The sequence below is a fragment of the Cynoglossus semilaevis genome, chromosome 16, assembly GCF_000523025.1.
Source record: "Cynoglossus semilaevis isolate Cse_v1.0 chromosome 16, Cse_v1.0, whole genome shotgun sequence".
NCBI lineage: Eukaryota > Metazoa > Chordata > Actinopteri > Pleuronectiformes > Cynoglossidae > Cynoglossus > Cynoglossus semilaevis.
In genome coordinates this window covers 11,875,306-11,886,197 of record NC_024322.1, presented here as the reverse complement: position 1 = coordinate 11,886,197, position 10,892 = coordinate 11,875,306, and the positions used below count along the sequence as shown (strand labels likewise).

The 10,892-nt window shown below is 37.8% G+C and overlaps 1 protein-coding gene across 2 annotated transcripts in view; it reads right to left on the bottom strand.

The window, feature by feature from the left end:
* fign (fidgetin) overlaps positions 1-10,892 on the bottom strand; it is a 70,203-nt gene that overhangs the window by 5,464 nt on the left and 53,847 nt on the right. The gene's annotated exons all lie outside the window — the stretch shown is intronic.

Genomic DNA, 10,892 nt, shown 5'->3' with positions numbered 1-10,892 from the left:
GGGGGGTGGTGTGGGAGGGGGTGGGTGGAAGTGAAAGCTGTTGCAATTGAAACGGGGCCTAATCAGACTCATTACCATTTTTACCAATTTGCACCACCAAAGCTGCCTATTAGGTAACTGTGTTTAATAAGCCGCTCTTTAAAGAACCCACTGTAATGAGCTCTTTAAAGTCAGACTTGAGCGTGATTATGTGTTGGAAGTGTACAGCGGAGCCGCTACATTTAGCCAGTGCACAATGTCATAATTAAGCTGCACAAAACTCCGGCGCTCCACTCTGCACAATGGTCCCAGCTGAGGCAGGAGACGTGCCGAAAAGTATTTATAATTACTGATCATTACAACCCCGGGATTTTCACAACTGGACGTAAACATAATTATCGAAGCTGTTGCTTTTATTTCGCACACAAGGACCACTCTACTTGACAAGCGTGCAAATATTGTCGACAGGCCGTAATTACATTTGTAAAAAAAAAAAAAAAAAAAAAAACAAGCTCATGTTCATATTTAAATTCACGGCGTATATTCTAAGTAGGGGAGGAGCGAGACGCTCCAGTGCGACGTAGAGCGGTCATTAGTGAGAAGTGTGCAGCTCCATTCATTTCACACATCAAGTTAGGATTATTTAAACCTAATTGAGAGCCTGGTGTGGCAGCGATTCCCGTCGTCTGACGACAGGCTGCCATTTAACCTTTCATTTAGATGAGATTCTTCAGTCACTGTCCTTTTCCCCGACATCCTGTCCATTTACAGTCACTTTTCACTGACGCTATAAAAACATAACAGATAAAAAGATAATAACTGTAAATAGCCAACATAATTGGATAAATAATAATGATATTATTATTATATTCAGGGTGGCTTACTCCCTTGGCTAAGCCTTGGTAATTACTAATAATAACTAGTAATATTATTATTACTAATAATAATAATAGTAATAATAATTGCCTTTCTTATAAAAACATTGTGTGACTTGGTGATTAATATAAGTAAAAAGTTCAAATTATATTTTAACTTTTCAATAAACTAAATATTTGCAGCCTTTGATTCCATGGGCCAAGGTACATGCAGTAATATATATTCAATATATGTATAATTCCTCTACTGTCATTTGATGTTTACCTTTTCTATATTAAACCCACGGCAGAACAAACCAATCCAGTGAGCTGTAAAACTACCTTTCAATTCACTGTATTCTTATTAAGCAGCTGTGATATAATATATAATTGTAGGATCAAAAATGAAAAACGCCTGCGAACAATAAACAAAGCACTTTTTGCTTAATTGAGTAGAAAACTGGTATTTGGGACAGAAGGACGGGTCATTCTTTGTTTCCAACATGTGCGTGTCAGCCGTTTTTCATGTGACTTTGTCTGTTCTTGAGCCGTTCCTGCACAAAATCACAAATGTGCCTTTTGTTGTTGTTTGTTTTGTTTTTTTTTTTTTCTCTTTGTTAAATTTGTCCTACGATCAGCATCACAGGGGCAGTTAGCCCACGTAGGTCAGCGGCTGATGTATGAAGTATATGTGACTATATATGACTTTAACTGTGGAGTTGATTTATTAATAAATGATTTATTATTTAAACGGTTTGGTGATTGTGTTAAACTAAATATTCATATGGAAACAAATATATGTAAAGATTGGATTTATAAAGCATGTACAATTGGAATTGTTTGTTTTACTACAGTTTAATAATATTTAATTTTTGGTTTTGTATAATATTCGTAATATTAGATTCACCAATTTAATGTAGTGGAAAACACTACCGTGGGTTTTTGTTTAGAATTTTTTTTTATAATATTTGTGTGGATAATGTGACTACTTCAGATATTGAAAGTATGTGAAGGAATGTGTTATAAACGGTTTAGTTGAAACGTCAGTTACTACAGATACTAGGTGCTGGTTAAAATAAATCCATGTAAAACGTGAAAGCAGTTTGAATTTGTGTAATTCAAATAAAATTATAAACATTACAGCATCTGATCAACTGCAGTTTCACACAAATACATAAGAAACACGACTCTCTGGGGGAAACGTGGGAACAAACCCAAAAGGCTGGGACCAGAGTTAACAAGTGCAGAGCAGCATTAAGAGGACAATTACACAGTCAGAGCGTTTCATTTCTCCCACATAATGACTCTGTTGAATCAGTTCCACGTGTCGCAAATAAACTTCATTTTCTCTTACGACACACGGAGGAACATTCGATTCTGTTTAACAATTGCTCGTTTGAAGCCAAAATTTGTGGTTTTGATGTGTTAAGAACAATAGAGTCTATTTATATTTGCGTATGGGTGCGTTTTAAGACCGCGATAGAAATATATTTGGAATCATGTGTGTCAAGTCAACGTCACTGAGTGTTACATTTGTTCAACTGTTCAATTATTGTGACTGGTTATTTGTAAAAATATACATAAATATATTTATACATATATATCAAATATATGTGTATATAATATATATTTATAGATATACATACATACACATAAAAACAATTTTACATATATACATACAGATATACACATATATATATAAATATATACACACATATAACTGATTGAAAATATATGTACATATTCAAAATTGCTACAAAGTACACCTCTACTGGTGGATCAGAACCTGCTCATCAATGCAACAGAAAAATGACAAAAATAAAATGACATTTTGCCATAAAATGTACTGAGGTTAAATATATGATCAATGCATGTGATGACCTCCAAATGACAGGGAAGAAAAGTCCAAGAAAGAGCCATCAATAAATTCTCATTTCTGTCACATGAGAACGGTCAGATTCAGCGTGAAATTACCAAAGAGAAAGCGCTAAAAAGAATTTCCACACTTCCTTCTGGCTTTCACTTAACTTTCAATTGGACACGACATTTTGCCTCCCACGCTTATTTTACAATAAAGGGGCGTAGGCACTTAAAATATTATCCAAAGATTCACCCCTGTTACGGCAACAGTATCAATATCACATGACAACTGGAGGAAGCGCTGGATCCACTCCTCATGCTGTATCTTTGACATCAGTGTTTCAGATCAGAACTGTTACACGAGATCATTAACGCATTTTGACCGAGAAGAGCGACCCCTTTGTTTGCCAGAACAACCACAAATAATGTGCTAATAATCCCAAAATAAAACCGACCTTCTGTGTCATTTGCTTAACTCGGCGCAGTTTTACAACATAATGTATTTTCTCTCTGTGAACCCTGGATATTCCAAACTCCTTTGGGCTTTTTTGGTCGGAGCTAATGATAAACTATATTGGCTGGAGGGGAACATGTATTTCTCATTTTTGCCTGTAATACTATAAATCGTGAGGTTGAGAGATTCTCCGAGCTGTCATTTCTCTGTCTCAGTGATGCTCATTAAACCATGACTCTTCAGGCCAAGAGGCCCCTGAGGCTAAGTCTTCCATTACTACCATAAGTACAGCTAAATCCACACACATGCTAAAATAACAGCGCTCAACATACGATCGGAACTCGTACATAGAGCCGAGCCAAGACAATTACAGGAGACAGGCTTCAGAGGGTTCTGCAGTGCATAATGCTGATGAATACTCAAATGGCTTGTTAGTCAAAAGAAGGCACTCGGTGAACTTTTGCGAAACTGCAGTGAAACTTGTTTAAACTTACGGATACATGTACAGAGCATTTGGAAGCCTGTGTGATCTCAGCTGCTCTGCCCCCACCAGGGATCACTTAAATATAACAAAATAAAAGATGAGATCGGAGCCAGATTTTCATTAGAACTGTTGAGTTCTAGCTGTTAAGTTTCAATGAAATTACATTTAAAAAATACATAATATATGTATGTCTGTTGTATATATATGTACATATATAGACACATTTTATATGTGTTTAAATTTATATACTTAGATTATACATAGTTAATATATACGGTATATATATTTTGTGCATATATGCATATATGTGTGTATATATGTAGATACATTTTGTACATACATTTTATGTATAGTTTAAATTTATGCAACAACTCTCATTTTCATTATATGTAAATATACATATGTTTATATACATGTATATATACATATATACACATATATAATGAAAAAAGTGAGTCAACTGTTAATGGGATTTTTTTCATCTTGTCTTTATTCGTGAATACATTTCCATAATTTCCTATTTGGTTTCTACTAAGACGTTGACTTCTTAGAAGTCTTTACCCAAAATTATAAGTTGACAAGACTGAACACTGATTGGACCCTTGTTCGTAAAGTCTCACTGACAAAAAGCTGCTCACTACCAACTTTCATGTTACCAATTCAACAACCTTCCCGGCACCGGCCAGAAAAATTAAAGGAGTCGTTTTAAAAATTTGGGGAGGATTAACTGGTCTCATCCTGACTTCTCATTAAACAGCTCCAGGATGCAGTCGGCTGTTTTACAAACCGACAGGTCGAGCCGTCGGAAAATTAACAGATTATCTTGTTCACTGGTCCTAAGCACAGCACTGTGATTACTCCATACCTCCAACCATTACAGTTTACAGCTGTGTTAACCTGGGAAGAAAATCAAACGGCAGAGGAACCGCAGTGTTTTCTTTCTGTTCCCTTGTTAATCTTCCAGATGCACTTTAAAAGGCTTTAATTACACTTTCACTGGAATGCTGCTGTTCTGTTCCGCTTTGGGTCTATAATCTTTAATGGAATGGTGTGAAGAGTTAAAAGAACACACACACACTCACAAACACTCACACACAAACCGTTTTAGTGTCAATATTTTTTGAAATAATCTGATTTACTTAATTTATGTAGTATTCTTGATAATAATATCATTAATAGTGTTAGTCATTTATATTTATATGCAGTGACACTGCCCTGTAAATGCTTTTCCCCTTTTTTCATGTTTCTGTGCAACTACCTAAACCTAAAATATAAAATCAATACACATTCAACACTGACTCAAGCATTTACCTCAACTACCTTAACAGTGCCCCCTGTTGGGCAGATACTTGACTTCATGTTTTTTCACAATAAAAGTAAAAATAAAATAAATAGTCACATGCTGGTGTTGCTCTACTTCCTACTTAATAAACACATATTTCTTACAGGTGATTTTCATCTGATGAAATGTTAAAAAGTTCACGTGAACTTTTCCAAAACACATAATGTAAATTCTTCTTTAATAACAAAAAAAAAAAAAAAAAAAAAAAACCTCGGCTATTTTCTGACCTATTTATTGTTTCCTCCACATCAGAGATTAAAAGTTTAAATTGAACTCAGATTGAAAAGTCCCAGAGTGAAGAGAAAAAGGATGTTTGTCTGCGACTGCTGCTAGCTTTCCGTGGAAGCATTCCGGAGCCTTCTGTGGTATCGACTGCAAGTCTCAAAGAAGGTCACTTCTCCAACACGGGCCAGACAAAAGGTGAAATGAGACAACTGAAGCAATCTTAGGTCAATATGAAATAGAAATCTCTCAGCTATACTGTAATAAAGTTACTGAAGTGAAGTAGTGGAGCCATAAAGGGGAACTTTTACAAGGAAAGAGCTGTCTGGAAGATTGCTTCGCCCACTGACAAACAATGGATCCGTAGAGCTAATGCGCCATAATGGCCACTGTTGTACAATTCGGCTAAATCACAGCCTTTGCTTTCAAACAATATCACCTAACACCAACTAATTTTTGGTTGCACGCCACAATGTTTTTTTTTTCTTTTTTTGGTACAGAAAGAAGTGAATGAAATAAATGAGCGATGATTAAACGGACATTGTCTTCCTTTAAGTTACATTCAGCTTTGAAGCAGCCGCTTGTTTCAACATATAATCACAGCTACAATATGTGATGAGTGAAATATTCAAATTTCTTTTGTAGCTGCAGGGATTTTCTTCTTCTTCTTCTTCACAGTGATGCGTTTAATGACGACAGGGATTCTTTAGGTTACAGGCCACTCCTCTACGGCCTTATGTGCCAACTGGTCGACTGTAGTTTATCTGGCTTTGTAACCGTACAGTTAGGTGGTTTACAGAACCCCTGGTACATGGACCATTTTCGGTCCGTGGGTCAATTGGTACAGTGAAGGTTTGTGACTTTTAAAATATGGGTCCCCGGGGAAAAAAGTTTGGGAAACACTGGTCTAAAAGATGTTTTATTTTGAAATCGTACCGATCCCTAACAATCCTGTAATGACCCTTTAAGACCAGTGTGTTATCCAAAGAAAAAGGTCTTATAATATAAAAAAAAAATCTCAGGAGGTTTTAAACTTTTGTACACAACTGTGTGGTCAAACAGTGTATACTGACTGCACATAAACATGAACATACACTTTTCGATTCCACAGAACTTGCTCAGAGGCCGTGCTCCTGATACTCAGAACAAGTATCAATTCATTCATCCTTATTCAGAAAAGTCTCAACAAGCACAGCTGCACAGAAATATGAAGACTGTGGTGAAAAAATACAACAAACACAAGTAAAAATGAGAAATTAGAAAATGATTAAAATAAAAAAATATGCTTAATTAAAAATATATTATATGTTTTCTATTATGTGAGATGCTGATGTTTCAAACGTTTTTTCCAAAGTTGCTCAGTTGCCTGACAACTTACGTTCCTGGGGTGTGTTTGACCGGAGCTACTGTAATTTCACCATAAAGCATCACCAACTGAACAGACACAACTGCCTTCCACACCTTTCATTATGTCGACCTCAATATGCGTTTCCTCACGCTGCCTAAAGTAATGATCGCTCCACATTGTGCTGCATTTGCATGTTCAGAGTTCAAGCAATTAAAAGCTAATTAATTAGACACAATTCTATTAAGAAACAAATCCCACTCATCAATATACACAACCCCGGGTCACCCCGTTGCTCAAATGTGAATCGGCTCTTTGCGCCAACGCCGACTGGAGAACAGCACAATAGCACTATTGGAGCTCACAATAAGCACTCTGGCACGGATGTATTGGACGGAGCATGAACTCATCAGTGCTGATAGATTTTAAATTCCTGGACAGAGGCTGGAGCAGGAGACGTCGTTTGGACATTCAGTTCAATCTGAAATCATCACTTCTGAGTCGAACGGAGAGCTGCGGAATATCTCCATAAATGAGCTCAGGTCTCTCTGCTGCTTAGGTAAAATATATAAAAACCCAAATCAACATGAAGGAAGTGTTTACTCCTGATGTGGTGGTGGAAGTGTCTGCATGAATATTAGGAGGGACCATGAATACTGCACCTTATGGCCCATTTCTGACAGAAAGGTATTTTCAGAGGAAAAAATAAAAATAATTGGCTTCCTGACAGAAAGGTATTTCTGACAGAGGAAAAAATAAAAATAACTGGCTTAAATAATATGCAATATTTTAGGTATGTGGGGTTTTCTGTTGTTGTAATCTCTCTCTTTGTACATTGTTTTTTTTTTTTGTTGTTGTAATCTCTCTCTTTGTACATACATATTAGAGCTCTCAATTAATCATGACTTATTGCAATTAATCGTGATTAGTTGACACTCCTTAGAGCTCTCAATTAATCGTGATTAGTTGACACTCCTAAATATGCATATTGACCCTTTTTTATTATATATATCTAGCTGCTGCAGCAGATAGATGTTTGTGTTTTACACCTGTTTTTATTTGGGACTAATCAAAATAATGGAACTGTTAATATGACAATATTAATAAGTATTAACTATGAAGCATATACTGTATTCTTATTTTCACAAATATCTTTTAATATATTGTTTTAAGGAGTAATTTTATGATTAACTATAAATACAAGATACTTCAGTGGCTACACATTTATGTCCAAAAAAAAATCAACGAAAATTAAATTTGAAAGATGAGAACGACTGGTGGACAACAGTGGACAAGTGATTGGTAATGGACTGTGCAAATACTTTAAATTATAAGAGAGTTTCTGTGGCTGTAAACTACAAGAAAGTGCAGGGAGTATCTTCACTGCACTGATCACTGTTTTTATAAACCTCATCTGAAACTAATTACTATTATTACACACTGAAAAGAGCCAAGCAGGCAAATATAACAGAGGCTAAAATATGCACGGTGTAAAAAAAAAAAAAAAGAAGAAAAAAATCTACTCCACACTTTTTGCCTCTCTTGCAGGTTATGTATATACACTTAACAAATGTGCCTGTGGCTAGTGCGCTCCCCGGATGAATGGTGAAGGGCCAACTGTAAAGTCTAAGTATAGTGCTTCACTTTGTATCAGGCAATTCGTAAAGCCTCGTTCATTTGGGTATGCATGAAGAAACAATATCCTACTGGGGCCGTTCTGGGTTTCAAACACTTGGGGTCAACTACATGAGCAGATTCCACATGTGCCGCCCGTGGCCACTGAGGTCTGGAATCTACCTCCCTCCTGGCTGGGTGACGTTGCATGTTCTATTTCCAGACCGAAGGTTGAAGTGAGGCTGCAGGGAGTGTAACACTGACCCGCGTGACCTTTGGCCTAGAAAATCTGCCTGAAGCTGTGCACGCTCAAAAAAACTCTGCACTCCTTTGCTGCAGCATTTCAAAGGCAAAACAAAAGCTTTGCACATAGCCCGTGTCTTTTCATGCCAAATGATTAGCATCCTTTTTTTTTTTTTTTATTCACCGCTTTGACTTGTTGTCAATGTATTCTGTGCTGTTAAGGAGCCTGACGCTCACTCTCTGAAGTCTCAAGTGGGGGGGAGGGGGGGGGTAAAGGAAGGGGGAAGTCGAGCAGGCAAAACTGCTTTACTTTCAGGCCCAGTGTCTACAGGCCACACGTCTCCAGTCATCTGTCACTGGTTTACATACATGCTATGACACTTCCTCTCTCTGTGGGAACCCGTTGTCACTACTCGGCCGCCAGCAGAGGCTGACTGGGTGCTGGATGGGTCTCCCCCAGGTACCTCCAGGGAGCCACATTAGGCCTATTGACAGACTGACAGGAAGAGACACACGGGCAGGAACACACACACACACACTCTCATGGCGCACACATACATGCGTCCTTTTTTTTTTTTTTTTTTTTTCTTCTGGCCCGAGCGCTCACTCCTGCAGTAATCCGGCTCACATTCTCCCAAGACATGGCACTTTGCATAAAGCAGTGACTTTGCTCTACATCAGTTTTTTTTTTTTTTCTTTTCCAGACACAAAATTATTTTTCACCCCTCTAGCCTCTCCATGCTGCATGGAAGTTTTGAAATGAATAATGGAAACAACAGAGCTGAAGACTCATGGGATCCATTTAAAGATGTCGGCGAGGCGATGCAGTCAGGGTTTTTGGGGCTGGAGAAGCATCACGCTCCCAGTAAATGAGTGTACTGTGGCTCTGCATGGTTTGGAAATCAACCGTGAACTGACTGCAGGCCTAGTCAGATGTTAACATCATAAAAATACAACATTAGCAGAAAAAAATAAATGTATTATTATATAAATATAAATTATATATATATAAAAAAAGAAAACATCATCAGTTGTCTGTCAAGTCAAATAAGATCTGGATAAAAAACTATTATCAGATGAGAATTAATCAAATGAGTAAAGAAAGATTTTCAATTTTTAATCAGTATCAATATTTATAATTAATATTGACTAATTGTTCTGAGTGAGTTTTAAATTCTTTAAGTTCTTTTTTTTTGTAGAGTCACAGCCTAAAAAACTAAATTGACCAAATCACAGAGACAGAAACACGTCGCCGCTTCGACGAACTTTTTATTATCGTTTGGTTTGAAAATTGGAAAAATAAAAGTCACTTTGCACCACTATGAATCACATTGGAAATCACTGATCATGAAATCTCATGTGATTTACCTGCTGACAATTTGACAACATTGCAGTATCGGCCGCAGTACTACCAAGTACTGTCAGATATTTATTTTCCTCTAATTCATACAAAAAGTTCCAAATTTACTATGAAAGTGCATTTACCACAGATATTGAACTGATTTTTTTTACCTGCTGACAATTTGACATTTTAACAAAAATCACAAATGAAGAAACTAAAATGTCAAATGTGTTTGATTCTTATTAGTGGAGCGCCGGCTGCTCTCCTCACGGAGAACAACAACACAGACAAACAGCTTCAGTTTCTTTGCTCAAGAGTGAAGTTAAAACTGTGAAACCTTCATTTGGCATTTCCACCTCGCTTCCCCCGACACTCGCGGTGGAAGCGAGTGAGCAGGCGCGGGGCAGTCCACTCTCACAGCTATTTCAGACCATGCAAAGTCAACACGACTCCCTAAGGTGAATTCCTGATAATGAACACAAAAGACGTGTCAGCCCTCATAAAGCTCTGTGATGATGCTGAACTCTTGAGTGCTCTTTTTTTTTTTGCACTTCCCTTTTTTTTCTCTCTGATTTAAATTAATCTAATTCCACATAGACTCTGAGAGTGGTCATCAAATAGGCCAGGAAAGACATTCAAGTGCAAGTATGCAAGTATTCACGTGTGGCGGGGTCAGCAGGTAAAGAAAGAGAGGAGAGAGGGTTCACGCTATCAAATTAGCTCCATCTTGACACCTGTTTTCAACACAGAAAGATCTGATTTTACTAGATTAATTTTATTTTGCAAACAGCGGCGGCTGAAAGCAGCCCCTGCTCCTGCTTTAGTTTCAACACCTACCTGAAAGCACGCAGAGGTCGCGTGTTGTTTATTTGGCGCTCTACTTTAATCATCTCACCGTCATAAAAGCAATAGCGGAACATTAGCACCTGCTCCTGAACTCAGACTCTGTCTGCGTGTTACCGTGTCACTGCAGACACCCACGGCCTCACCGCAGCCGCCTAACGTCAGGAACGTCCATGGCGGCGCGTACTCACCCCCTATAGCTCCCCCTCCTCCCTCCCCCTCCTCCCTTCTCTGCTCCCTCTGTTCAACCCCACCCCTCCACCCCTGTTTCACACCATCAGGCAGACCTTAACCCTTCCTCTCTCTCCCG